This window comes from Schistocerca gregaria, chromosome 5 (genome assembly GCF_023897955.1).
Source record: "Schistocerca gregaria isolate iqSchGreg1 chromosome 5, iqSchGreg1.2, whole genome shotgun sequence".
In the NCBI taxonomy this organism is placed as follows: domain Eukaryota; kingdom Metazoa; phylum Arthropoda; class Insecta; order Orthoptera; family Acrididae; genus Schistocerca; species Schistocerca gregaria.
Genome location: NC_064924.1, coordinates 667,088,600 through 667,115,276, shown reverse-complemented (window position 1 = coordinate 667,115,276; position 26,677 = coordinate 667,088,600).

The window sequence follows — 26,677 nt, the reverse complement described above, 5'->3', positions numbered from 1 at the left end:
TCCAAGGTAATGTTCGGCAGACAGTTCTCTGACTAGTTTCCTACTGAGAGAAGCTACGTTGTACTGGAATGGGTGAAAGACTGAGTGGGTATCGTCGCCCACAAGAGTATGGGGTCAAACCCACTTGGATATCAATGAGTTTTGGTTCGTGTGAGCCGTCAGTAAAGTGAGTGAATTTACCATGAGCGAAAGGAAGAAAATCACAATGTCAGTGCAGTCTCTACGTACACAAGAGGTTCGTGCAATCACACCATTTAATGCAGCTTGCGGCCTTACCCAGATCTACGTCCGATCAGTACAGTGGCTTACCCCAGAGTGTCTATAGAAAAAAGAGGCCCTATCAAACTTTCGTCGGTCGAGCAAGATCGTCCTCCGCTGCAAAGGACTCCGCAGAACATTACTGTCACCTTACCGTGTGTCGGCACAAAAATAGTTATGGAAGACATACTATCGATAGACTCAAACACTCATATTTGAAAATTTCATCGCACACAACTACTCACGTAAAGTAATGAAACGAAGTGAAATAACAACCACGATTGAGCAGCACACCTCGCGGGTTGTAAATTCTCGACATTCGTAGACGGATCTTATTATTTTAGTAAATGCTCACCTTGCTTTTGTTGTTGCAGCTTTGATGAAGTCATAGCAGATCGGTAATTTCGACTTTGAAAGTAGAGTGCGTGTGGATTTAGGGAGCCCAAGTTGGTGCTTGTATTAGTGACATTTTTGTGCTGCATCCAAGAGCTAACGATTATCTGGCAGAGGTGCTTGTGGAGAAAGGGATTTGGAGAAGCTTTACTGAATAGGACTTAAACCGTATTATTTCTGGTCACCAAATTGTTTGATTTTGATGTGACATTTGGACCTTCCCGTGCGCCTTCATAGCTGAGTGATCAGTGTAGATGGCTACTGTGTGGAGGTTCTGCGTTAGATTCCAGGTGCTGCCAAGAAGTTTGCCATGGCGGGACAACTGGTATCTGGTGCACTCAGGCTCGTGATGCCCATCTTGATCAGCTATTCAAGTGAGAAGCGGAGCCTGCGGAGTCTGGAAAGTGGGCATAACGGCCGGGAGAGCGGCGTGCTCAACAATGCACCTCCATACCGTATCTCCTTGACGCAGAATGGTAAAGGATGACATGGCGGCCGGACGACAACCTTTCAGGACCTGAAAGTGGTGCTCATTTGGACCTTCCTATGTATTGATTCCGTCCCTCCCATTATCTGCTCAGAGACTTTCGACTGCAAACGTCCAGTTAAAAGCGAAAGGGGCTGTCCTATTTGCGCATGACAATTTTCAGAAAGTTTTGGCCATAAATGAGAATGAAATTGTGAAATCCATAAATATACTCAACCTCTGTAATATCAGTATAATCATACCCTGTGCAAGACTGAGACCGTAGATGTTGGCCGGGGAGGTTAACTTCACTTTGTCTTCGAGGTTAACTTCACTTTGTCAGAGTAAGTCAGAGAGTAATACTAGCAGAGGGTGTTGTACAGTCCGGCAATGTACTTGGTTTAAAAATGATGTAAGGTGACCTATTGTGGGAACATGATTTAAAAAGGATTTTATAATAATGTTTTCAGGAGAGACATTGAAAAAACGAGACTATATTAATGGAAGAATAATAAAAGCCAACTTTTAAGGTAATCCAGTTTTTATATTTGTAACTATGTAGTTTCTCGTTGTTAGAACATTGCGTATGGTTGAAGCTTGCTGTAGAAATTTTTAATGAAGCATATGGTCTTGTCTTATAGTTAAAACAAGTGTCCAGGAAGGCAACTGCGCACGGGAGAGTTACTAATAAATATTTTGCTAGCTTGTCTAAGTGTGAGAAGTTTATGGAACGGTGTATTGTTGCTATAGCTTAATGAAGCACGGTTAACGGCAGACGTAGGGAACGTGCATTCTTATATTTAAACGTATACATCTCCAAAAACATTACAGCTAAAACGGCAAAACTTGAGACTGCCATGTACAACATAATGCGTGATATTCTGTGCAATTTTTGTTTGAAGATGCGCATCGACGCACATTTTATAATTGAATTGAATATTTGAATTTGAATATGGGTATTTGAAGTTTTAATTACCATTGTTTCTATGAAGTGCCTTTTCTCGTAAACTAATCAGTCAGTAAAACTGGAATTTCATATTTTACAACTGTATGAGAGGCTAATAAAGCGCGTGGAACAGGTTTTTGTTTAATGTCACATTTGCTTTGAAATTAATTTTTCAGTTTTGTGTTACCCGTTACTGCTCTACTTTTCTCGGCTTTTAAAGGAGAACTTTTCTGAGAGGAAAGGTAATGGAAATGTGCTGCACAGAACTATTTAGTAAGGACCTGTGACAAATTTCAGGATATTTTTCTTCACAGTGAGGAGCAGCATGTGTTACACCGTTATTTCAATTTCCTGCACCTTCTACATGTGAAATTCGACATTTCCTCGCGTTTTTGAATATGAGTCCACTGTTACGTCCCACTTAGAGCAGAACACGTTGATACATGCAAAATAAAAACTGAAATAAGTTTGTAGCCTTTACTACTCGTACTAAAAAAAAACCGTTGTAAACAAAGGAACAGGAAAAAATTATATCTCTCACAGCGTTATAAACTCATCTGCAGTTCTTTTCGATTGTGTGAACAAAAATTTAACTTACAAAAAATTTCTAGTATACAGAAAATGGGGACCACAACATAGAAAAAGGAACGTGGCAGGCGCAGACGGTCAAACAAGCTTTTTTAAAACATAATTCTAGCTGTATTTCGATTATGAAACTTTTAGATCTTATTCTTAAAGAATCAGTCTAATAAATTACTAAAAAAAGTTCCATTTTTTCGCAATTTTGTCCTAGATCTGCCCCTCAGCTTGGAGTCTCTCTTCACATTTATCAATCGTTAAAATTATTTCCCCATTTTATTTTCTTTCATGACTATCTTTCCATACTTGCACATCCAAATTGTGTACATGAGAAGCATTTATGAAAATTGGTAAGATATCGTCTTGCATTGCACATTTCAAATACGACAAATGAAGTATGATTTTTGACAGTCACATCACTATTCCCAACAGCAACAAACTTCAGAGTAGACAAGTGTTCCGTGTGCACAGGTAGGCCAATAAATTTAGTGACCATCAACGTTCATGTCAATTGTAAAGCACAGCGATTGTCAGTGTGTTTGTGACAGTTATATCATATCAATTCAGAGGCTTAATACCAGTAAAGGATTTCAGTAAAGTGCTATCTTGTGAATTTTGAAGTATGTTTTGAGCAGAAAGTCAAATGCTTTAAATTTTATGTTCAGGTGTTGTTTAATTACAGTAACAGTTCTGGTACAGTGACTTCAGTCAGATGGTGTATGTAAATTTCATTGAAAACGGATTGCCTTCTGTCAGACGAATTGTTTGTTGGACCTGCTAGTCTGCATCTTGCATCTTGTAATATATTTTCGTTCAAAAATAGACTTTCATCTAGATCTATTGCCCTGCACCGAGATTTAAATATCTCGATATCAGAAATAAGTTTCACACATTTTTCACATACCAACCTGATTTTTACGAACACGCGTTTAAACGTCCAAGAAACTTTCAAAGATAGAAGAAAGTCACAAAAAACTCTAAAGATCTCTAAACTATCGGAAACATCGTTCACACCTATTCCCATCTTCTCCCGAACCACTCAGATTCTGAGTGAAAGCAACGAAGGGAAAGAAGCGTAGAAAAAGCCTACCAAATTTAAACGAAAGCATGATGTCCAATATTGGTGGTGTATTACTGAACTTCGAAACTTAGTGTGGAATACAATACGGGAGCTCTATACCGAATACTGGCAGAAAATACAAATGGATTCTGGTCGTATCTAAAGTACACCAACGGCGGGGCACAATCAGTACCTTGACTGCGCGATATCAATGGTAATATAGCTCACGACAGAGCCACTAAAGCGGGGTTACCAAACATTGTTTTCCGAAAGTCCTCCACCAAAGAAAATTCAGTAAATATTCCACAACTCTAATCACGAACATTTATTTCTTTATTTATTGATTTATTTAACCTGGCAAGATTAGGGCCATCATGCCCTCTCTTACATCTAACCAGGCATTCTACTTATTTTACATTCATATGTTTTAGTAGGCATGTTAAACTACATCTAGTACAAAAAGTGAAATAAACAATTAGAAAGGTACACCTGGAAAAATACATACATATAGAGTTTATATTCGTAGATCATAAGTACTGTTATTATTAGACATTATTGAAGAGACAGATTTTAGATAGGAGTGATAGCAGTAGGGAGTATGAGGGAGACTCATGGTGAAAGGAGGAGAAGAATAGAGAGACATGATGAAACATAATTAAGGAAATATAAAGCAAAAAAAGATTGCGTGGCTAATAGAGATAGATGAAGAGGAAGGCATCTCAGGAGCAAGATAGGAGACGCTAGCTTTACTATTTGACAGATGAGAGGATTGGCTTTGTACATTAATTTTGTGGAGAACTTTATGAGGATGATAGTAGGAAATGCTTCAACTTCTTCTTAAGAGCAGCAGGAGATTGAATTTTCCGCAAGGTAAGGGGCAGTTTGTTCCCGAGGCGGACAGCGGCAACTGAGAAGGAGTTTGCAAAAGTTTTTGTTTTGTGAGTGGGCACAGTTAGGATACCAAATAAGAGTGACCTCATGTTTCGATTATGATGGTATGACAGGTTTTTAATCTCTGAAGCAAGGTACTGGGGTGCCTGCGCGACGAGGAGTCGGTGAAGTACACACAGAGTGTGGTAGTCACGCAATTTGTCCGGCCGCAGCCACCCTAGCTCGGAGTATGAAGCACTAACATGATCATATCGGCGAATGTTGCAGGTGCAACGCACACAGGCATTCATGGTTAGCTCTAGCCGTCTTTTGTTTGCCTTGTTGATCACATCACAATAGTGGAGGTTCGGTAGAACGAGTGCTTGCACGAGCTGGCGTTTCAAGTCCTGTGGAAATATGTTCCGAAACGTTTTGAGAGCATGGAAACAAGCAGACGTCTTTCGGCACACTGCGACTATATTCTCCGCCCAGTTGAGATGCTCGTCCAAAGTTACACCCAAGTTCTTCACTGTTTTCTGATATGGTATTGGAGTGCCGTCGAGCAGAATAGGAGGTAGTCGTTCACGGAAATCTGAACTTATTAATTTCTGATGGGCTATTAAGATTACTTGCGTCTTTTTGTATGTAGTTTAAGCTCCAGGTTTTTCGCCGTTGTCACTACTGAAGACAGATCATCATTCATCTGAGCGATTGCAGTGTTTACGTCTTCAGGTCTGACGCTTAGGTAGAGCTGGAGGTCGTCGGCATAGAAATGATATTTACAGGAGGACAGAACCGACGAAATATCGTTGACATGTAAAGAAAACAAAAGTGGTCCTAAGACTGATCCTTATGGCACTCCCGGGGAAACATGTTTCCAGGAAGATTTTTCATTTACGCAGACAACACATTGCTGTCTGTCTTTTAGTAGCTTTCAAACCATCTCATTGCACTATCAAAGAAATTAAGCTGTTGCATTTTTCTGAGCAATATGTCAAAGTTAACAGTGTCAAAAGCTTTGCTGAAGTCTAGTAGCGTCAATATTGTTGCCTTTCAATTATCGATGGCATATTTCAGGTCATCAATTACTTTAGAGCAGTGTTTGTGCTGTGATGTTTACTGAAACTGGATTGAAATTTGTCATATAGGCTGAATGTTCAGTGATTTGGCCATGAACAATATACTCATGTGCTTTAGAAACAGCAGGCAGTATGCTAATTGGTCGGTAATCACTAGGCAGTTGCGGGTTTTTGATCTTAGTGATGGGTCGAATTATGCTTCTTTTCCATGCAGTGGGGTATATTCCGTTCACAAGGGAAAAATTAAATATGTCAGTTAGGACAGGTACTAAGATATCGGCAACATTCTTAATCATGGTTATACCGATACTGTCGTTGCCTATTGCATCAGAAGAGATTCTCATTATTGCTTTTCTTACCGTATTTGTTGTTACATGTTTTAGATGGAAGGTATCGTTGTTAGTTATCTACCACCATCAGTAACTTAGAAGTAGATATTATAGGTGTAGAGAAGCAGTTTAAAATTCCTCTGCGCAGACTGTATACCAACTAGATTATTTAGAGTATAAAATATCTCCATACTTAGCAATCGCCTGCAACCGCTCACTCGACGAAATATCCGTACCGAATGACTGTAAAGTTGCACAAGTCACACAAATACCCAAGAAAGCAAATGAGAGTAATCCGATTTACTACACACCTACATCAATGATGTCGGTTTGCAGCGGGGTCTTGAAACATATACTGGGTTCAAACATTATTAATTACCTTGAAGGAAACTGTCTATTGACAAATAGTAAACACGGATTCAGAAATTATCGTTCTTGTCAAACACAACTAACTTTTTATTCGCGGAAGTAATGAATATTACCGACAGGAGATCTCAATTTCTTTCCATATTTCTAGGTTTCCAGAATACTTTTGACAACATTCCTCACAGGAGTTTTCTAATCAAATTACCTGCCTGTGGAGTATCGGTTCAGTTGTGCGTCTGGATTCATGATTTCCTGTCACAAAGGTCGTAACTGACGAAAACTCATCGAGTGAAACAGAAGTAAAATCTGGGGCTCCTCAAGGAAGTATTATAAGCCCTCTGCTGTTCCTAATATACTTAAACGACATAGGATACGATCTGAGAAGCCCTTTTAGATTGTTTGCAGATGATACTATCATTTACCGTCTTTAAAGTAATCAAATTAACAAAAGCAATTGCAAAGCGATTTAGACCCGATATCTCTGTTGTGCGAAAAGTGCCAATTGTCTCGGAATACGGAAAAGTGTGAGGCCATCTACACCAGTACGAAAATAAATCCGTTAAATTTAAGGTTACACAATGAATCACACAAACTTAGTCAATTCATCTAAATTCCAAGCAGTTATAAACACAAACAACTTAAACTGGAACGATCATGTAAATAATGTTGCCGGGAAGGCAAGCGAAAGACTGCGTGTTATTGGCAGAACGCTTAGAAAATAAAACAGGTCCACTACAGACAATACCTACTCTACGCTTGTTCGACCTCTGCTAGAGTATAACTGTGCGGTGTGGATTCCACCTCAGATAGGATTGACGGAGATCGGCGTTTTTCACTGCGGCGAGATCTTTTCACGAAACTTCCATCACCAACTTTCTCTTACTGTTGCCAGCCTACATAGGGAGAAATGTTCATCGCGTTAAAGTAAGAGGAATCAGAACTCGTACAGAAAGATTAACTGTTCATTTTCCCTACTTGTTGTTAAAAGACTGGAACGGAAGAGAAATAGCCTCTGGATGGTCCGAGAACTCTCTGCCAGCAAGTGTGATGTAGATGGATGTTGAAATTACAACATTTTTACAAAATTACTAGAACATTGAAACATGGGTCCCCATGCGTTTAAGCTGTATTAGAACTCCTTGAGACATGCGCATGGAAATATCTCTTGCTTCCTCAATACGCTATCTTCGTTCTCTTCTATGGCGGGTTGGAACGTACTGTAGCCAATCAGTATTGCGCAGACAGTACAGAAATTTCCCTCTTTGACCAATCCCAACTTCCAATTAATATTAACATGCCATGTATATGGCTCACTGGTCATTTACATATTATATTACACACGATCGTTATTCATTAATTACTAACAAATTCCAATACTCATATGATGCACACATGCTGTATTCACACCCCCTCTCATTTTGACAGTACAACAAATGAAAATAATGTTAGACAGCTGAAAAAGTTACCTTTTGCCTGAACACTGAAAAATTACGTAACCTATATATTTATAAAAAGTTCTGCTTAAGTCCGCGTGACTACTTATGACAACCCGTTTGGGTTAACCATTGTCTGATGCATTTACAATAGTATGTTGATGTGGTAGGAAATTTTTAGATAAATTTGAAAGTTTTCGTAATCATTGCAAGCGTAGAACCGAAATTTTTCTACTTTTAAGTATTATTCTTGTGACAGGCTGTATAAAAATTGGTAGCGATTTTTGTACGGGAAAAGACTTCCTTCTCAGGTTAGTGTGTTATTTAAACGATTTGCAGAGTGTGGATACAAAATAATAGGCCTGCATTCAGCGTGCAAGCGCATGGACGACGGATTGGAACTACTCAGCGTGGAACTGCGTTCTGTAGAGGAAGCAGACCCGTAAGACGTATTTAATAGCTTGCTAGTAGTCTGTGCCACAACTTGGCATTGCTAAGAACGCAAACGGTTTGTTACGAACTGAAACAACTCCTGTGTTTAATATCAGCCGCTCAGCAAGGTCTTCGTGATAATGCTGAGAGTGGCATTCAAAACTAATTTTAAGAATATTTTGTACGTTATTGATTTCAGAGAAACGTTGAGATGTACGTCTTCTATCTATAGAGAAGAAACTATGCGAAATGTAGGTATCGTTGAACACAAATGACTGTTTGGCAAATAAGAAAGCCACAAGAGAGAAATTTTAACACTGTAGATGCGTAGACAAAATTTATTTGCAGTGCTGCATACTGTATTTTTATATATTTTCCTTTGGAATGAACATTAAGAGTTTACGTTTGCACATTATATAGCGTGTACTCGAAATCGAAATACAAAATTTCCGACTATGTTCGGAGATTTCGAGTGAACGTCGAAAATGTCACATATCCTCACCATTTGGGATACTACAATAAGATTTGGTCTTCAATTAGGGACAAAGCGACAGAGTTCGATGTTTATCGTTATCCATCTAATATTGCCTCTCTCTCTCTCTCTCTCTCTCTCTCTCTATCTCTCTCTCTCTCTCTCTCTATCTCTCTCTCTCTCTCTCTCTCTCTCTCTCTCTCTCTCTCGTCTCTGCGAAATCGGAATAGTTTATCCGCTATCCCAGCCACATATTGCATATTCAAACGTGTCACCGCTCAGTACGCTGGTCTATAGAATGGTTCAAATAGCTCTGAGCACTATGGGACTTAACTTCTAAGGCCATCAGTCCCCTAGAACTTAGAACTACTTTAACCAAACTAACCTAAGCACATCACACACATCCATGCCCCAGGCAGGATTCGAACCTGCGACCGTAGCGGTCGCGCGGTTCCGGACTGTAGCGCCTAGAACCGCTCTGCCACCTCGGCCGGCGGTCTATAGAAGCAGGAAGTATAATTGTGGAATACTTTTGGACGAATTAAGGGTTACAGACCGGTTAAGTTCGCGTACGTGCTACTGCCCCAGTACATAACAAATTATTTATTTTGTCGGCGATCGAATTCCCTGTGTCAGAAGACATTCTGAAACATTTCATATGAAGAAACGATATAGATACATTTCACAAGGCAAATATTTATGTAATCAACTGATATACAGTCTATTAAGTAAGAGCGTGGTCGGTATAAAGCAGAAATGATAAAGGTATCGCCTTAGTTCTTTCACAACTCAACAGAGGTAAACTGTGTCCTTCGAGCAGTGCCCATAAAACATTAGTTTACTTTGAATTCTTGACTGAGATATACAAGAAGAGACATAAGTGTGGCTTATGCATCGCTTTTAGCAACGATGTTTGATGCCGACTGCCAAACGCTGGTTCGTCGACAAAAACGAAGACTGGATACTGCAAGAGGATAGTGATCCGAAGTAACACAGAGGGCTAGGCAGTGACTGGGAAAAGAAGAAAGGTGTGCAGGTACTGGATTGCTCCTTACAGTCGCCTGACGCAAGATGTACGGTCTTACACCAAAACGAAGTCGCAAGGAAAAACAGAACTTCAATTTCAAACAACTGTAAACACATAGTCAACGAATTTGGAGGTCTCGTCCACGCGAATATGCGGAAAACTTGGTTTCAAGCATGCCTCGGAGATGCTAAGAATTATCGACGGTCCGGGTGAGTGGACGTATTATTGGTTGTAATTGCATTTGTCTTTCGTTCATGTGTGATGTGTTTATGTGTGTTAGATTGTCGTAGGGTTAATCAGTAGTGAAATGTATCTGACAACAAACTAACTTAACATACTGTTTCTGCTTGAACGGCAAGTATGATTGTTGAAGTGTGTGCGACGGTATCGACCCCAAAATCTTGCTCTATCAAGTTCAAATAACCAGTACACAATTGAATTGTTTTGATTATTGAGGAATAATCATTAATTTTGTTTCCTACAATGACAGAAAGCAGACTACAGTTTGTGGTAGACACACGGGTTGGCACACAGGTTTGATGATTTCTACCCGTGTTATGTGATGTAAAAATACCCCTTCTCACTTTCGATTGCCATTAATTTTGAGTGCGCAGTTTGTATACGTACAGAAAGTTTCAACAATACTTTTACAGACTGTGGGGGCAGGCTCCTTACACCAAAGCAAGGAAAAAAAGTCTACTAAACATGCGCTCTGAAATGCATACCTAGAGAGCTATGAGCACTTGTTTTCACTACTGTGAAACACATATCTTCTACTTCAAGCTCTTTGCTTTCTATATTTTGGGAGGAGGTATTATGGACCAAAACAAGAAAAAGCGTTGAGTAAATATGGGCTCTAAAATGCATACCTTAAGATTTTTGGGCACTTGTTCGCTAGAGGAGATGTAGACGAAACGTAGACAATTTTTCTTCTTTCGATCTATATTACCTCATCCTAAACTGTGGAAAACAAAGAACTTGTATTAGTGGAGATAAGTTTCATAACATCGAAAACGAACAAGTGCTCGTAGGTCTTAAGGTACGTATTTCAGAGAGCACATTTACTTGACATTTTTCTTGTTTTTGAGTAAGGATCCTGTCCGCGAAGTTTGTAAAGTATTTTTGGAACACCCGGTATATAATCGTGCTGGAACACTGTACTCGGGAAGATATCACGTTCTGCATCATTCACCATTGGTTTAGATAAATATTTCTACCTTCAGCTACACCAACTTATTGTGTTCCTACATATTTTGTAGTTATCTGCCTGTCTTCCTTCTGGATGTCCGATCAGTCTTGTCTTATGTCCTGGCAATCAGTAAGGAATTTCCTTGAACCATCGACCATCCAAGTGCTTTGCGCTACGTCCTCCTTTCCATCACTTCGTTTTCATTTCGATAATAATTACGTCTTCTACTTGAGTACTTAATCTAATACACATTTTTCGTATCTTTCCTAGTAATTCCCAACATACTTTTCTTCATTGCTCGTGAACTTATCTTTAGCTGACCTCTCCTTTTTCTTCAGTTTTTATCCACTGCCCGAAACTATTTTAAAACAGTAATTCGCTGACCGCAGAAGGAAAATGCGGAGATATTTTCAGATGCTCAAAATTTTATTTTCCTCCTACACCTTTAGATTTATTAAAGTCAAAACTGCAATCTTAAGATCAGTATTTAAAGGTACTAATTGCTATATCACAGTGACAGAGTTATACGAGCTGTAACATTTGCTTTGCAAATAAGCCTCTGCATTACTAAGGAAATTACTGTTTTCCCTTTCTCTTTATCGGAGTCAATAAGTTTTTGCATGGTTATTCGAAGAGTGTTAGCTTTTTTGTTGTGCTTCGATACGCCCTAATGTGTTGTGACTATGTAAACGAACATTTACAACTGAAAACAGTAAACGGTGTCTGACCTAGGAATTACGTACGAGAAAATTGAGTTGGTTTTATCTCAGCGTCATCTTCAAGTTTCGAGTTCGTAAGTGTGTTTAGTAATTCATTCGTCTCTTGCTCCAGAATGCACCGTGTACGGTGCGCAATCCACAGGGAGTCGAGCTGAGATGCTCGTTAAGTCGTAGCCAGGATGTATGCCACTGTAACTCAACGGAAATGTGTTAGTCTCTGTAGTGGCGTACACTGTTCCTTCTTGCCCTGCTCCGTGATACAGGGTACTTTTTGTGTGACTGTGCTAGAGGAATGTTCCAAGTTTCCTAGACGCCACTCCTGTTTCAGCTAAGTTCACAGAGAGAAACAAAACTACGAGGAAATATCTGATGCCTCACTTTTGCAAACTACACTCTGTGCAGTTCCGTCGCGGCTCCTGGTTTTTTGCTGTCCCCCTGGGAGCGCTTTTTTGTTTACTTTTCCACAGCAAACTTTCCAGTGGAGGGGAAACTGTTGTTGGGCCGATCCCGCTCCCTCTTTGGCGACAGGGGACGACGACAACCCACCAGCTGGAGAAACTTGAGCAGGCGAGCAAGTCGAGGCGCAATTTACTATCCTTAGCGAAGAACTGGGAATTACTGCGAACGACATTAATAAATGTATCAGGCACACAATGGAGTAGAAAGTGTAATGAAATGAAGTAGACGCTTTACTAGTTTCCGGGCCATAATAAAAAATAGAGACGACCACTTAATGTATGATGGGAGGATGACATTAGGAAACATCCAGGGGTAGCTTGAATGCGTTTCGCAGAAGACCTTGACCTATCGAAAAATCTAACACAGGACTTAATCCAGAAGCAGGTGTCAAAAGGTTGATGATGATGATGATGATGATGATGATGATGGTGATGAAGCACAGTGGCTTTAAATACTCCACAACTTAACGTCTCTATTATTATCTTTATAAAGTTACCTTCTATAACATATTTGACCTTCCCGACGATGCTCATTTTTTCATTTATTATTATTATTATTATTATTATTTCTTTCTTTTCTCAGACGTTACGTCTGGTCAAAAATAGAAAGTGACACGGACCTTGATCAAGCGTGATTTCCTTTTTAACTGTACGGTATGTGTTACATTGCATTTAGGAACTTTCGGGTAATCGAACATGCATCAATAATTAAAGATTTCCGTAGTTGTATATGTACGTTTCGATGTAGGTGTATTTCGTTGATGCACTTGTGGGTATTGTGTGGTATGACTCCTGTAGTTGATCGTATAATTAGTATAATGTCAACTTTATCCTGATGCCACATGTCCTTGACTTCCTCAGCCAGTTGGATGTATTTTTCAATTTTTTCTCCTGTTTTCTTCTGTATATTTGTTGTATTGGGTATGGATATTTCGATTAGTTATGTTAATTTCTTCTTTTTATTGGTGAGTATGATGTCAGGTTTGTTATGTGGTGGTGTTTTATCTGTTATAATGGTTCTGTTCCAGTATAATTTGCATTCATCATTCTCCAGAACATTTTGTGGTGCATACTTGTATGTGGGAACGTGTTGTTTTATTAGTTAATGTTGTATTGTTATTATTATTATTTGCCGTCTACGGACCATGTAAAGTGGCTACGCTAAAGGGAAATTAAAGACGCTCGCCTCTTACGTATTTTGAATCTACAACTTACAACAATACATTTACAGTAAAAAATTATGAAATGAATAGGACTACAATCATTTTTCTTAAACCTTGTGTAGCGATCCTTTCCCAATCTTCGGACGTTCCTAGTCCACAAGTGAAGTGGAGCCTTTCATTCTGTGGTTCAATCAATTTTTGTTCGAGTCCTAATCCAGACTGATTTTTAACTACGACGGGGAAAGTAAATGATTCGCATGTCTTTCCCGCTAAAGCAATTTTAGGAAAATCTTGGATTATTTTAAGTCAGCAATAAACTTCACTTCACTGATCGTTTTCACTAGTGTCGTCGTTGAGTGACTGTAGGAGGATACAAGATGACTTGGACAGGATTTGTGATTGGTGTAAAGAATGGCAGCTAACTCTAAATATAGATAAATGTAAATTATTGCAGATGAATAGGAAAAAGAATCCTGTAATGTTTGAATCTCCATTAGTAGTGTAGCGCTTGACACAGTCACGTCGATTAAATATTTGGGCGTAACATTGCAGAGCTAAATGAAGTGGGACAAGCATGTAATGGCAGTTGTGGGGAAGGCGGATAGTCGTCTTCGCTTCATTGGTAGAATTTTGGGAAGATGTGGTTCATCTGTAAAGGAGACCGCTTATAAAACACTAATACGACCTATTCTTGAGTACTGCTCGAGCGTTTGGGATCCTTATCAGGTCGGATTGAGAGAGGACACAGAAGGAATTCAGAGGCGGGCTGCTAGATTTGTTACTGATAGGTTTGATCATCGCGCGAGTGTTACGGAAATGCTTCAAGAACTCGGGTGGGAGTCTCTAGAGGAAATGAGACGTTCTTTTCGTGAATCGCTACTGAGGAAATTTAGAGAACCAGCATTTGAGGCTGCCTGCAGTACAATTTTACTGCCGCCAACTTACATTTCGCGGAAAGAGCACAAAAATAAGATAAGATAAGATAAGAGAGATTAGGGCTCGTGCAGAGGCACATAGGCAGTCTTTTTTCCCCTCGTTCTGTTTGGGAGTGGAAAAGGGAGAGAAGATGCTAGTTGTGGTACGAGGTACCCTCCGTCACGCACCGTATGGTGGATTGCGGAGTATGTATGTAGATGTAGTTTTTCCACTTATTCTTACCACTTATATTTTTGCAAATTCACAATAGAAATAAAAAAACTAGTTTGACCTCTTCTCAGTAGGCTGTAATGTTGTTCGGGGTGAAAAATATGCAGTGACCACTTTTCCGACGGGCCACTGCCGTCTGTTGCATCATTTCCTTATGATTTCTGGCGGTGCTACTTATTACTTTCTTCACACTGTTTCCAATCTTCCTCTTTCCTATTTTCTCTGTTCCTTATCATGAGATCTACTCAGTCTCGAAGACGTCTTCTATATCTATATCCTCTTGTACGGACATCTGATCCAGTTGTTTTCTTTTGTGACGTGAACAGTGAACTTGAATTGTATCGCTTTCGGCCTCACAGCATCAGAGCCACTAGGGCATGGATTCCCCGGTCAAATTCGGTAAGATAATCCTTTCAGAACCACTGGCTACAATTGTGTACATCAAATTTTACAGTCTTAGTTTCAACAGAAATATTTTTCATTAGTGGAAACTGTGGTGTCACCGCCAGACACCCCACTTGCTAGGTGGTAGCCTTTAAATCGGCCGCGGTCCGGTAGTATACGTCGGACCCGCGTGTCGCCACTATCAGTGATCGCAGACCGAGCGCCGCCACACGGCAGGTCTAGAGAGACTTCCTACCACTCGCCCCAGTTGTACAGCCGACTTTGCTAGCGATGGTTCACTGACTTCTACGCTCCCATTTGCCGAGACGTTAGTTAGCATAGCCTTCAGCTACGTTATTTGCTACGACCTAGCAAGGCGCCATTATCTGTTGCTATTGATATTGTGAATCATGTAATGTCAGGAGCGACGTTCGTCATTAATGGATTAAAGTTAAGTATTCCACCAGCTACGTCCGTTTTTCTCAATTCTAATTCCCTTGCCATGTTCCAGACATCAGCCTGCGTGAGCTAAAACGCGTGCATTTCGGCCTCCTTTAGTTATACGGGTTGGCTCTCCTGCCAACCACAACAGAAACCTCATGAACACATTTGTGAACGTTGAATCTTTCTATCATGTACAAGTACTGCCACCTGCTGGACTTCAGTATAAAAATATCAGCAAGCCAACGTAACATTGTGACAGCCAGAATATCCGGAGGTGGTTCGTTAGTTCCATTGCGCTGTATATATGAATATGATTATTGTTATATTGCATGGTAATTAGTGAATGTCCAGTTTATCTATTACAGCACTGAAAATTTCAAAATTCATTATTTTAGTCTATAAAGAGAAGCAAAGTGTACGAAGTGAGACCTAAGTTTCTCCTGGCGTATACAACTTTCAAATAACTTCCGGGAATTCAACCAGGTAACACTTTCAGCGGTCGCTGAAAGTGTTACCTGGCTGAACTCCCGGAAGTTATTTGAAAAGCGTACGAAGTATATCTTGGAAACGGGTACGTATCTTTGTATAGATTTTGCATCTAACGTAATTAAAAAATCACCTAAGGGCATTACCACATGAAAGAAAAGTTTTCTTCCTCCAGAAAAAATTGAGACCTGAAAGGATTAAGTAGTCACGTCTCCCTCTTCCTCCACACCTCACCTCCATCCATTCCCGCAACCAAGGTCTCTCACAGCCAGCAGTTATCCCTTCCCCTTCACCTCCCCGACAACCAACACACTACACTATCTTGTCCGCTCTCTAATTAACTTGAGTAAAAACTGGAATTTGAAGTAAAGAATTTCCGTTATCATTTGTTACAATAGGTTATCTGTCTTGAGCTGACTGCAATGTAATTAAAAAGAATTACACCAGACTCGTTTCGCTATTATTTATAAAGCATCTTTTGTGACCTACTGTAAATTGGATTCATACGTTTGTACATTTTTTTATTATTTTAGGTTAACAACTGCGTTTTCTTTATGGAGTTTGTCTGTATTAAGAACACTCGTAAGATTAAGATGTGATTTATATAGTTCCTAATTTAGGGTTTGTTTTTTGGCATTAAGAGGCTTGATTTCGTTATTTAGCAAAATTTTTTGAGCTATTTGTTTCGTTTTTTGTGCACTGGCAGAACTGATTTCAAGCTGTACATTAATATTTAATATATTTAGGTATACATCTCAATCTGCATGAAACTATTCAACGTATAAAGTTTAACACTACTTGCAGGACAAATAATTTTATACCTAAAGATATTAATGTAAAAGTTAAAAACAGTTCAGCCAGTGCACAAAAAACGAAACGAATAGCACAAAAAATTTGGCTAAGTAACGAAATCAAGTCTGTTTTTGTGCCAAAAAACAAACCCTAAATTGGGAACTATATGAAGCACATCTAACAGAGTAACTTCTTTTTAACCTAAAAGAATTAAAAATAAATGTGCAAACGTATGCATCTAATTTACAGAACGCCACAGAAGTTGCTTTGTAAATAAAAGCGAAACGCATCTGGTGTAACACTTTTTAATTACACTGCAGTCGGCTCAAGACAGAAAACCTATAAAAACATATGTTTACAGCTGCTATGAAAGATAGCCGCACAAACAAACGTATTAATTTCCGTTATATTTAATGCTTTGGTAAAGTGAAATGCAGTCTTAATAGTTCGTTTTTGATTCATCAGTACATGAAAAGACTATTCATCCTTACGACATTGCACATAAAGAATACCACGCAGTAACGAAGGTAAATTTCAATTAAATACAATAACAAAGTTTTTCTTTTGGAAATTTATATTTAATTAGTAGCACAATTGTTACATCCAGAATAAAAACATTAGAAATTAATTACAACCGCCATATAATGTTAACCAGCGAACAAATAATAGGGTTATTTATTGATTTCAAGAGAGCATTTTATTGTATGGACAGAGAAACGATAGATAAGGTAACTAGACAATTTGGTGTTAAATCAAAAATACCAAATATAATTCGTGAAACACTAACAGGTACACTATCTAAAGTCAAATTTATGGGAGAAGTATCTCAGCTATTTGAAATAAAAAGTGTTGATAGACAAAGTGATGGTTTCTCGCATATTCTGTTTGTGTTCTAGAAAAAAATGTTAATGCTCTAGAATTCGGGGCTAAAAAATCACAAAATTTAACCAATAATTCTGGGAAAGAAAACAAATGGCATTAAAGTAAACTGCTTGGCTTTTGTGGATGATTTTCTATACTTTCATAAAATCCGACAGTAGCAGTTATTCAAATAAACCTTCTGGAAAAAATAGCAAACAGAACTGGCCTCAAAAATTCAACTGAAAAAACAAAATTGATGACCAATATAAAAAATGCGCCATAATTCATAGAATCACAAATAACTAAAATAGAGCGAGTAAATATATTAAAATCTCTTGGAGAAACTATACAACAGAATGGACTAGAAAAATCTGTAATAGATGGAGGAATTAACAAAATGGAAAGAGCATATAGTTTGACCAAAAATATTTACAAGAAGAAATGTACATCTAGAAAAAAACTAAAACACTACACCACAGTGGTACGACCAGAATGTTTATATGGATCTGAATGTTTAGCTAGAGGTACTGGAAAGAAGGATTATTACAAAAATTATGGGTGCAACAAATCGGCAGATGGCTGGAAAATAAGAAGTAATGAAGAGATCTACAAAAATATAGAGAAAATGTCTGAAGTAATGGCCAAACAAAGATTAACCTTTTTCAGACATCTCTACCGAATGCGTAGAAACAGACTAACAAAACAAATACTTCTATATTTCTGGAAGAAGAACTCGACAATAGTATGTTTCACAGAAGTAAGGAAAGATCTAGAAAGAAACAACATCAAAGGATCTCAAATAGCAGAAAAAAAACCTTTTTAAAAATAAAATACTAAATTTTGAAGGCTTTCAAAGCAGAAGAAATAAAAAATCGGGATCAACATGGACAGAAGATAGGAAGAAACTTAATGGGGGAAAATGAGGGAGTACTGAAGAAATAGGAAACAACAACAAAGGAAGAAGAAGAACTGAAGTTGTTAACGTGATTCTAGTTAGTCAATAAGATAGTAAAAAAAATAATTCCAAATCAAAATAGAGCCACAGAAACTAAAATAGGAACTAATACAGTACTGCGAGACTCAACAGCAACCAGAACATAATTCGAAAGAAATACGTAAGCATGGACATCCATATTAGAATGTAAAACTCTAATGAAATGTATGTGCTTAGGTATCTAAACTCGTGTCTTACGTGAACGATGTTGTCTTGTAAGAGTGTAAATGGTCTATTCTTACAGAAAAATAACGTTTCGTACGCTTTTACTAACTACATATACTCGTACATCTGTAGCTCCGTCTACACTCTGCTAGCCAATGTAAAGTACAAGGCAGAGATCACTTTATATGGAATAAAATGCTTTTCTGTTCCATTCACGGATGGAAGGTGGGAAAAATAACTGCTTCCGTGCCTCTGTGCGATCTGCTAGTTGCCTGTCTCGCTACGGAATAGACGCTTAGTTGGCTAAAGTAATATTTGTGAGTCCTGCACTGAGAGTTTCCCAAACACGTTCATGCGAGGTGTACGGCGGCTTACATCGAGTTTTGCCAGTTAAGACTCTTCAACTTTTCTATTTCACTCCCTCGCCGGTTAACCAACCGTGTGGCCATTCACAGCGCCCTTACGTTGTTGATAATCTTTCCAGACAAAGTAACTGTTCCTGACTCATGGTAACACAGAAGTGTTTTACAAACCATTTATTTATTTATTTATTTATTTATATTTATTTATTTATTTATTTACTTTTTTTTGCTTGGAGAAAGAATGCTGAACTTTTGCAGCAGCCACAGGTTGCCTCCGATACGTAAGGACGGTTATGCGTGCGTCGGGGTAATTCGATATCACCTCTGCTAAGTATCACACACCAGACTCTTCCGATATTTGTACTTTAAATATAGTTCTTATCAGTACCATCTGTGCTGGAAAGTGAACAGCAGTTTCACGGGGAGATATCACAGAAAAATTTTAATGCTTCATTTGTAAGATATTCCTTACAGCCAATGGATACTAAAAGACGTTACGTTGGTCTGTATGCGTCTATAACTTACTTCTTCTTTGAAATAATGTATTCATTTGCAAATACGTTTTCTAACCTCTGGGCAAATAAAATACCATTCTAGGTGTAGCTAAAGGCCATGTCATCCTCTCATCCAACTGGGAGAACCTTTTTACTGTTTGTGTATATTTGTTGCAGAGTTTACACTCGGCGTAGAAAGTTACGTCAGGCAGTTCTCGGGTGAGCCTTGTAGACAGCGCCGTTCCTAAGATGCCACATGCAGCTACAACATCCATACTCTGAGCTACCCATCTTGTGTACTGTTTTGATTATTTCCAGTAATTTACGATGAAAAACAAAGCTGCCGTATTCAGTAACATTTGAAAGACGTATTCCGAAACCACGTGCGTTACACTTCTGATTCTTAAGAATTATGTTTATTAGAGCCGGATCTGCCAACCCACTGCGTTGGGTTAAGTACTTTTAGCGTTGGTTGTTAAGTGCTCCCGGATCAAGTATTTAGCTCATACCAAAAAAATTGTTGGTTTTTGTGGTCCCGATAGCTACGATGCCACGGCGTAGGTGCAAGTTCGTAGGTTAGCACCACGACACCGACACCGACGACAGCGCCCTCTAGCCGGCGCTATCCAGACCTACGAGCTCCGCTCCAGATGCAGCCCATTTGATTCCGAGCTGACGACCTAGCAACGTTGTTTCTACTTCATAGGGGGCCATTACTGACTTCGTTACTTCAGTTAGTTCCGTGATATTTTTTCCAACTACTAGTAGTAGCAAGCGTTGATATCTGAACGGCTTCGCAACTTCGTGCTCATCTGTACGCAAAGTTAAGTAAAAGAGTCATTACCTAATTTGCAGTACCAAGCATTTCACCTTTTCCTGCTCCTACTCAGTTCTTACATTTGGCCTACCCTTCAGGTTACAGGAGCAGACCCACGCCCCGCCTATCCAGGCGGGATATAAAAATTTTTCAACTGTTTCGTAATACAGTCCTACTTCTCGATTAGCTTTTGCACCGCCTTCGTAGATAAAATTTATGCTACGACTTGATTCTTTTACTGCACACCTTTCTCCAGAACACTCTTTGCTCGCAACATTTGTTCACATCCAGTGACTTTCGTTCTATCGATACAATTAATTGTTGTTCGAGCTCTAATACAGATTGATTTTTGACCTAGATAAAAGATGTAAATGACCTGCTTTTGTTTACCAGTGAAGGGTTTCCAGGACAAACTCTGATTATTTTAACGTAACCATTGCTCTTGACTGACGTTTTCTACTAAATTTTCCACCGAGCGAGGTGGCACAGTAGTCAGTACACTGGACTCGCATTCAGGAGAAGGAAGGTTCAAATCTGCGTCCGGCCATCCAAATTTACGTTTTCTCTGATTTCCGTATATCGCTCCAGGCAAATTCCGGGATGGTTCCTTTGAAAGGGCGAGGCCGATTTCCTCGCCCATCCTTCACGCAATCCAAGCTTATGATCTCCCTCTAACGAGCTCGATGTCTACGGGACGTTCTACTTCCTCCCGAACTTTTTCACTTTACCTTTCCACTTTCATTCTTGCTTATTTATTTTCCCCTCCTTTCCTTCGGACACCACGGGCTACATATCATCCTAGGTCAGGAACTGGTTGCCCCAGCCTAGTTACTCCTTGCTGCTATCGCTGGGTAGTTCGCTTGGTTACGTTGTGATTATTTTACTCATGTCCCCTTCCAGTAAGTAATAAATCGCGACTTGGCGCAGTTCTCAACAATAGAGGGATCCCCGAAACGACACATGTCGTTGCTTAGCATCAGTCTGAGACGAGACGATTTGCGAGCAACATAGTACGTCTTTTCTCCTGTCCTCAGAAACTAACGATAACCGTGAAATGCTGGACGAGCCCGGAATAACGGTCAGAAGGTAGGCTGCCAACGCACTCCGTAATTTTGTTAATCCGTAGTTCCAAAAGCACATGTACCAAATCGATTTGCACCATCCAGAGTACGCATAGCATTATGACAAATTTATACTTACTTGTAACTAATATGGCAGCTATATTGATTTCCCAATGCAATTATCGCGCTTTGAGCCCAGCTTGTTGAAACAATTTTGTGTTGCAAACATCTGAATTTTATAAACATTGTACTTACAGAAAAACTAAGATGCTACAAATCGTACATTCTCCAACGAAGTTTCCTTACCAAGCACACATCGAAATTCTCTCGTATAGATAACGTTAGGCAAGTCGAGCGTATCACCATGTTGTCTTGAAACACATTTTCCATGGACATATCCTAATAGGTAATACATTTCGACAAGACTTTTAACCGCAGGCTTCGTAAAAAGTTTGTTTGCTATCGGAATGAAATATAATATTAGAATGTTGTTTCTGATGGTGTACGATTAAATCTGTCACCCTTGTCCCAGCTGAATTCGGATCCTCAATCCCAGTACAGTGCAACCACACTTCCTTCGATCCTGCCTCCTCAGAACTGAATCGTTAATTGTAATTGGAATTCGGCCTGCTAATGTTAATATTCTTTTAATAGCCAATTTTGACTATCAGACGATACTGTACGAATTAGACCTGACACAATGGTCGTAACTGCTTAGTAGCGTGTTTCATTTTGATACATAAAATTTATTGCAGTCTCATCTGCACATACCACTTACGCATCAAAGAGTCCCGCAGACGAAGAGATGGTTAAGGACCCCGCTGGCGTAGTTACAGACGAACTCTTGCATAAAGTTACAAGCAGTACATGAAGCGTCACTATCTGAAAACTTCTGTTACGAGAAATGAACTGCCATGTTTAGCAGCAGTAGCACCTGATCTACGTATGTCAATTAACACTCACAAAAATTGCATGAGTTGAGATTCGTTAAACTTCTTTTGGAACGCTTTTGTTAGGAACTGTGATCTGTTCACTAACAAAGTGGTTAGATCTAAGTCGTTATTCCTTTTTTTTCTACTTTCCTCTAACCATTCCTCATCTTGCTGCAGACCGTATTTTTAAAACAAAAATACTGCCATAACGAAGAAAGGTTGATTTGCTCTGTACGTGCCTGTAACTTACTTCACTTTACTTGCTCTGTCCGTATCTCTTCCTTGCATACCTTTTTATTAGCCTGTTACAGGATTTACACTAAATGCCCCATCTTTCGAAGATGTTGAAAGTTTAATCAATCCTATTCTCGAATGAAGCTTTCTGACAACAGCGTTCTTGCCAGCTCATATTCCGGTTCATCGTCTACACTCTCAGATTTAAAGTTTTTAGTTACTACATTTTTTTCTCTCCAGTATTTAACAAAAGTAGTGAAACTGTAGCTTTCAGTTATGTTTCCAGGATATATTGCTGCGCTTCATTCTCTTCATTATCTACGTTCAGAATTATATTTGTCAGAGCGTTGTGCTAGCCCAGAACACTGTGGTTAGTGTCTTTAGCGTTGCCTTGGAAGGGAACACGTTCGTAAATCCTACCATAATAGCGTGCTTCATTCAGTTTCTTTTTTATTGTTGATATGTTCTCAGCTATTTCCTAATACATGTGTTTTTCTTGATTAGCCTCGACAACGCCGATAAGGACCAAATTTCAATGTGACTTTGTTCTTTTCTACACTCCGTTGTATACTCCGCTCATATGCTCTCTCATAGTCTCGGTTGAAATATTTACTCGCATCTAAGGTCTTTTGTTCTGCTGATCCAGCTAATGCTTGTTCGAGACCTAACGCAGACTGATTACTAACCAGAAGAGAGAAAATAAATGATTTGTACGACATAGCCGCTGAGGGAACTTCAGAACTACTCGTATCTTGGCTTATTTTAATTTTGCAATATATTTCAATTGACTGATCGATTTTACTAGTTTTTCCATTTTTCCTAACCATTTTCACTTTTGCTCCTTCAGTTTTTATTTCTTTCCGTTAGGTGTTAGGACTCTATGTCCTCAGCGGCCACAGGGTACTATTAGAGTTGTCTCAGCCTAGCTACACTAAGATCAAGAACGATATTCCCTAACGCTATTGAGACACCTTTTTCATAAACACGATGCAAACTCATAACGTTAAGCTGAAAGGGACGCAGTGCAAGCCTGTTACTCAATTACTGTATATCCCTGTTCATACATTCACAAAAAATGTATGCTGATAGCACTTCACAACTGCAGGGTGGTAATTCTCAACGATCCATATAGACATGACGTTTGCGGTTATTGCGCATTCCGTCTGTGGAGAGAAAGAGAGAGAGAGAGAGAGAGAGAGAGAGAGAGAGAGAGAGAGAGAGAGAGAGAGAACTACAAACGCAGGAAAGTGATGCAACACGACGCGAAGTTCAACACGACGCGAAGTTAGAGAGGGCTAAAACTGGAATCAAAGGGGCACATTTTCAGATCAGAATCAACTTGCAGACAGAAAGTACTGAAAGAAATTAGAACAGTACTATAACATAATACATACAACAGTTTCCGGAGCAACAAAATTAGTTTCTTCAGAACATTAGAGTGTTGAAAAACAAGATTGAAGAGCTAGAAGATGTGAAAAATTCTGAAGGCATAGATGTTCTGTGCCTCTCTGAACACCATGTAACCAGAGGGATTGTAGACTTGTATCATTTTCGTCTATAGCTTATATGTAAAAAGGAGGAGTTGCAAGATTGTAAAAGTTTATGTTTAGATCAGAACCTTGGAGCACGCACTTGGAAGTCGTTACTGCAGAACACTTCAAAACTAATTGTAACAGTCTTCACATCCCCTCTAGGAAACTTCCACTTACGTATGAGAAATCTAGATGCATTATTGAGCTAGCAGACAGACAAAAAGGAACAGTTATTAGTTTGTGGAGACTGCAGTGGAGATTTCTGAAAAGATACGGATAGGAAAATTGTACTGTAATCATTATTTTGCTGTTTCAGTCTAATTTCAGAAGTCAGTTTGTTAACTCAAGTGCAGAAAAATAGGAGGTTCTGAGCACTATAGGACTTAACATCTGAGGTCACCAGTCCCCTAGAACTTAGAACTTCTTAAACCTAACTAACCTAAGGACATCACACACATCCATGCCCGAGGCAGGATTCGAACCGGCGACCGTAGCGGTTGCGCGGTTCCAGACTGAAGCGCCTAGAACCGCTCGACCACACCGGCCGGCAAAATAGTAGGCCACTGATAACATTTTTATAGATAGTGCTGAAACGATTAATGTGTAACCAATTGCTAGTGGGCTGTCTGATCATGATACACAATTAATGGAAATAAACAGTATGGCACCTTACAACCTGTAGGCAGGTTCATGCAAAGCAGTGAGACTTATTAATGAGAGGAGAATACAGTATTTTCAGAATGACCTAAAAGTGGTGGTATGGGATGATGTGTACCTAGAATGATACGCTTATGTCAGATTCCACAGTAAATTTGTGCCAATGTTTTTAAGATTCTTTCCCAAAAAGATATCCTAAAGATCAATTAAAAATACAACTAAGCCGTGGATAGCTAAGGGAATAAAAATCCCATGACTGTAGTTGTTTAAGGAAAGTCATTAAAATGCCCAGGAGGATGCAGGTCCTTACAGGAATAAATAGCACAGATAATAACATTAAAACTATATGGGACCTTGTCAAATGCGAGAAAGGATAGCCAGTCAGTGCACAAGATTGCGTATGAGTTAAACTAAAGGACAATGTTGTGACTGATAATTCACAAGTTGCAGGTACTTTCAACAATCACTTTCTAAATGTAGCAGCAAATAGACGATTAACTGGTTCAGTTGAAGAAGAAAGAGAATATAGTATATATGTCATACCACAAAACTTTAAGCTGCTAGAGGTGGCACCATTATCGATCACCGAAGTCAATAAAATTATAGAAAAACAAAAGCTCTTGTGGAGTTGATGGTATTTCAGAAAGAATTCTATAAAGTTGTTCCAAGCTGCATCACGGACACAGAGAATTTTTCCACAGAGGTTAAAACGCGCGATTATTAAACCACTTCCTATGAAAGGTGACACGACAGACTTAAACAATAATCATACAATATCCTTATGAACGTTTATTTCCAAGATATTCTAAAAAGTAATATACTCAAGAAAAGTCACACACTTAAGTGGAATTAATTGACATAGTATATCACAGTTAGGAGTCCAGAAAGGCTGTTCGACTGATAATGTTATTTGTTCATTCGCTTATCAAATAGTACAAGTGTTAAATAATAGTATATCACAAGGTGGTATTGGTATTTTCTGTGATCTTTCAAAGGAATTCCATAGTATAGATCGCATTACTCTCTTATTAAAACTCAAGTTTAATGGGGGTTGATGACTTTACACACGGTTTGAATCGTACTTCATAAACATAAGCCGGCCGCTGTGGCCGAGCGGTTCTAGGCGCTTCCGTCCGGAACCGCGTGACTGCTACGGTCGCAGGTTCGAATTCTGCTTCGGTCATGGATATGTGTGATTTCATCAGGTTAGTTAGGTTTGAGTAGTTCTAAGTTCTAGGGGACTGATGACCTCAGAAGTTAAGTCCCGTAGTGCTCAGAGTCATTTGAACCCTTTTTTTATTTTATTTATTTATTTTTTGCTCTTCGTATAATTGCTAATTTTAGAAACAAACGTATCAGCTTCCTGATACATTTTACATATTTCCGTTCAGCAATGTCGTGTGGAATAATTTTCTGAGATAACTTATCACTTTGTAAGAAAGTACTGATTAAACTAAAGCGAGCTGTAAGAATAATGTATGGTGTTCACCCACGGACGTCATGCAGGAACCTCTTCAAGAAACTAGCGATTTAAACTGAGTCGTCTCATTGCGTATTTTTGCTACTCCAATTCGTCATAAATAATCCATCATAATTTGAGAAGAACACTGATGTACATACCTACAACACAAGAGGGACAATGACCTTTATTACCCATTGTTAAAGCTTCAGTGGCTCAGAGAGGAGTTCATTATGCAACAATAAAAATCGTTGATGATTTGCCTAATATCATAGAATGTCTGACAGGCAGTGAAACATGTTTCAGATCTAATTTAAAATCGGTTCTCCCGACAACTCCTTGTATTCTGTTGACGAACTTCTGCCTAAAAACTGATAGCCATCAGGAAAGCTTTTAAGTGTAGTTGTATGAAAGGACTTAAATATGTTCATTGATGTTAACACTAATCATGTATACATATCCTGTAAGCAGATTCATTGCACATAATTTCAATAAAAGAATCGTCCGAATGGTGTATGGAACATGTAACTACCTAGCTCCTATATTAAGGAAGGAAAGAGAACCTGTCGCTGCTATTCCTGCAGTACTGCGGCCGCCCCGCTACGGAAAACACTGAAA